We start from the raw sequence: 4,249 nt of genomic DNA on the forward strand, positions 1-4,249 counted from the left end.
TGCCCCCAAACCGACCGCGAGGCCGTGCCGGGCGGCCATTTTTGGCCATTTTCGGCATTTTTCGCGTCTTTCGGTAGGTCACGGAAAGCGGCGGCCTGAAGCCCGGGCGTGCCCGGGGAAGGCTCCCCTTCGCCCGCGGGACCGGATTTGCCCCGGAAACGTCCCGAAGCCGGCCGGGAAGGCGGTTTCGAGGGCGAAGCACCTCCGATTGCCTTCGCAAGGCCGGGGAAAGTGGCCCCTGGGCCCGGGAGAGCAAAATCCGTGCGAGGACGGAAGCCCATGAGGTCAGATCCGAGGCTCTTACCCGGCGCCCGGTGGGGGTATTCCCGCAAAGAGCAGCGAGTGCGCCCGGCGACGGGTCAAGTTGCAATTTCTGGCATGCCACTCCTGGAGCTGGTTCATGAGTTCCCCTCGGAAGTCCCGATGAGGAAAGGGCAAAATGGCGTTTTGCGGGCTTTGGGGCCTCTTCGTCGGTAGGACTACCGCCCGACCTTACGGTTGGAATTGTCGGCAGGGGAGGTTGGCGGGGTACCTGCAGAATAGTAGGAGGTGGCAAATCGAGAATCGGTCGACATCGCCAAAAACCTTCTCGAGCCTCCAGGTCTGCAGGGACCGACCCAGGCTGCCGCCAAACCGACCGACAGGCCCTGCCGGCGGCCATTTTTGGCCATTTTCGGCATTTTTCGCCTCTTTCGGCCGGGATGGAAAAGCGGCGGCCTGAAGCCCGGGCCTGCCCGGGGAGGCCTCCTAATCGCCCGGGGGACCGGATTTGCCCCGGTGAGAGCCCCGGAAACGTCCCGAAGCCGGCCGGGAAGGCGGCCAAGGACGAAGCACCTCGGATTGCATTCGCAGGCCGTGCAAAGTGGCCTCCGGGCCCGCGAGACAATGCAGGGTGCCCTCGGTGTGCCCCTGAGAAATGGTTAACCAAACGAAGGACAGTGCGCCTCGGATTGCATTGGCAGGCCGTGCAAAGGGGCCCCCGGGCCCGCGAGACGTTACAGATTGCCCTCGGTGAGCCCCTGAGAAATGGTTAACCAATTGGACTTCGTCTCTGGCAGAGAGGCAAAGTGTTTTCACGAGAAATGGTTAACCAATGAGGACAATGGACCTCGGGTTGCATTGGCAGGCCGGGCAAAGTGGCTCTTGGGCCCGCGAGAGCAAAATCCGTGCACAGACGGAAGTCCATGAGGTCAGATCCGAGGCCTTTACCCGGCACCCGGTGGGGGTATTCCCGCAGAGAGTAGCGAATCTGCCCGGCGACGGGTCAAGTTGCATTTTCTGGCATGCCACTCCTGGAGCTGGTTAATGAGTTCCCCTCGGAAGTCCCGATGAGGAAAGGGCAAAATGGCGTTTTGCGGGCTTTGGGGCCTCCTGGACGGTAGGACTACCGCCCGACCTTACGGTTGGAATTGTTGGCAGGGGAGGTTGGCGGGGTACCTGCAGAATAGTAGGAGGTGGCAAATCGAGAATCGGTCGACATCGCCAAAAACCTTCTCGAGCCTCCAGGTCTGCAGGGACCGACCCAGGCTGCCGCCAAACCGACCGACAGGCCCTGCCGGCGGCCATTTTTGGCCATTTTCGGCATTTTTCGCCTCTTTCGGCCGGGATGGAAAAGCGGCGGCCTGAAGCCCGGGCCTGCCCGGGGAGGCCTCCTAATCGCCCGGGGGACCGGATTTGCCCCGGTGAGAGCCCCCGAAACGTCCCGAAGCCGGCCGGGAAGGCGGCCAAGGGCGAAGCACCTCGGATTGCATTGGCAGGCCGTGCAAAGTGGCCTCCGGGCCCGCGAGACAATGCAGGGTGCCCTCGGTGTGCCCCTGAGAAATGGTTAACCAAACGAAGGACAGTGCGCCTCGGATTGCATTGGCAGGCCGTGCAAAGGGGCCCCCGGGCCCGCGAGACGTTACAGATTGCCCTCGGTGTGCCACTGAGAAATGGTTAACCAATTGGACTTAGTCTCTGGCAGAGAGGCAAAGTGTTTTCACGAGAAATGGTTAACCAATTGGACTTAGTCTCTGGCAGAGAGGCAAAGTGTTTTCAAGAGAAATGGTTAACCAATTGGACTTAGTCTCTGGCAGAGAGGCAAAGTGTTTTCCAGAGAAATGGTTAACCAATTGGACTTAGTCTCTGGCGGAGAGACAAAGTGTTTTCAAGAGAAATGGTGAACCAATTGGACTTAGTCTCTGGCAGAGAGGCAAAGTGTTCTCACGAGAAATGGTTAACCAATTGGACTTAGTCTCTGGCAGAGAGGCAAAGTGTTTTCAAGAGAAATGATTAACCAATTGGACTTAGTCTCTGGCAGAGAGGCAAAGTGTTTTCACGAGAAATGGTTAACCAATTGGACTTAGTCTCTGGCAGAGAGGCAAAGTGTTTTCAAGAGAAATGGTTAACCAATTGGACTTCGTCTCTGGCGGAGAGACAAAGTGTTTTCAAGAGAAATGGATAACCAATTGGACTTAGTCTCTGGCAGAGAGGCAAAGTGTTTTCACGAGAAATGGTTAACCAATTGGACTTGGTCTCTGGCAGAGAGGCAAAGTGTTTTCAAGAGAAATGGTTAACCAATTGGACTTAGTCTCTGGCAGAGAGGCAAAGTGTTTTCAAGAGAAATGGGTAACCAATTTGGACTTGGTCTCTGAACGGCAGGCAAATTGTGGCCTTGAGAAATGATTAACCAATTGGACTTAGTCTCTGGCGGAGAGACAAAGTGTTTTCACGAGAAATGGTTAACCAATGGGACTTAGTCTCTGGCAGAGAGGCAAAGTGTTTTCCTGAGAAATGGTTAACCAATTGGACTTAGTCTCTGGCAGAGAGGCAAAGTGTTTTCCAGAGAAATGGTTAACCAATTGGACTTAGTCTCTGGCGGAGAGACAAAGTGTTTTCACGAGAAATGGTTAACCAATTGGACTTAGTCTCTGGCGGAGAGACAAAGTGTTTTCAAGAGAAATGGTTAACCAAATGGACTTAGTCTCTGGCAGAGAGGCAAAGTGTTTTCAAGAGAAATGGTTAACCAATTGGACTTAGTCTCTGGCAGAGAGGCAAAGTGATTTCAAGAGAAATGGTTAACCAATTGGACTTGGTCTCTGAACGGCAGGCAAATTGTGGCCTTGAGAAATGATTAACCAATTGGACTTAGTCTCTGGCGGAGAGACAAAGTGTTTTCACGAGAAATGGTTAACCAATTGGACTTAGTCTCTGGCAGAGAGGCAAAGTGTTTTCCTGAGAAATGGTTAACCAATTGGACTTAGTCTCTGGCAGAGAGGCAAAGTGTTTTCACGAGAAATGGATAACCAATTGGACTTAGTCTCTGGCAGAGAGGCAAAGTGTTTTCAAGAGAAATGGTTAACCAATTGGACTTAGTCTCTGGCAGAGAGGCAAAGCGTTTTCCTGAGAAATGGTTAACCAATTGGACTTAGTCTCTGGCGGAGAGGCAAAGTGTTTTCAAGAGAAATGGTTAACCAATTGGACTTGGTCTCTGAACGGCAGGCAAATTGCGGCCATGAGAAATGGTTAACCAATTGGACTTAAGTCTCTGGCAGAGAGGCAAAGTGTTTTCCTGAGAAATGGTTAACCAATTGGACTTAGTCTCTGGTGGAGAGGCAAAGTGTTTCCCGTTGTAATGGTTGGCCAATGCACTTCGGATTGCGTTGGTAGGCCGTGGAAAGTGGCTCTTGGGCCCGCGAGAGCAAAATCCGTGCGCAGACGGAAGTCCATGAGGTCAGATCCGAGGCCTTTACCCGGCACCCGGTGGGGGTATTCCCGCAGAGAGTAGCGGGTGTGCCCGGCGACGGGTCAAGTTGCAATTTCTGGCATACCACTCCTGGAGCTCGTTAATGAGTTCCCCTCGGAAGTCCCGATGAGAAAATGGCAAAATGGCGTTTTGCGGGCTTTGGGGCCTCCTGGACGGTAGGCCTACCGCCCGACCTTACGGTTGCAATTGTTGGCAGGGGAGGTTGGCGGGGTACCCGGAGATTTTCGGGGACACGATTTTCAGAACATTTTCAGACAACGGTCACACTTTAAAAATGCCCAGAAAAGTGCGACTTTGAGGGTGGTAAGCGTTTTCAAATAGAATACCTTTCAAAGAGCTCTCGGAAGTCCTATATGAGGATTTAAGATGAATTTGTGCGGGCTTTCCGAACTCCGTTGTCGGTCTGAAATATCGGCCAGGGTCCAGACCGGTGGTAACCCTGGTTTAATAAACTTGGCCTGTGGCGAAAAGAACAGACAAAATGACAAAGTGTCAAATATATAT

The sequence above is a fragment of the Cetorhinus maximus genome, unplaced genomic scaffold (genome assembly GCF_964194155.1).
Source record: "Cetorhinus maximus unplaced genomic scaffold, sCetMax3.hap1.1 HAP1_SCAFFOLD_4063, whole genome shotgun sequence".
NCBI classification, from domain to species: domain Eukaryota; kingdom Metazoa; phylum Chordata; class Chondrichthyes; order Lamniformes; family Cetorhinidae; genus Cetorhinus; species Cetorhinus maximus.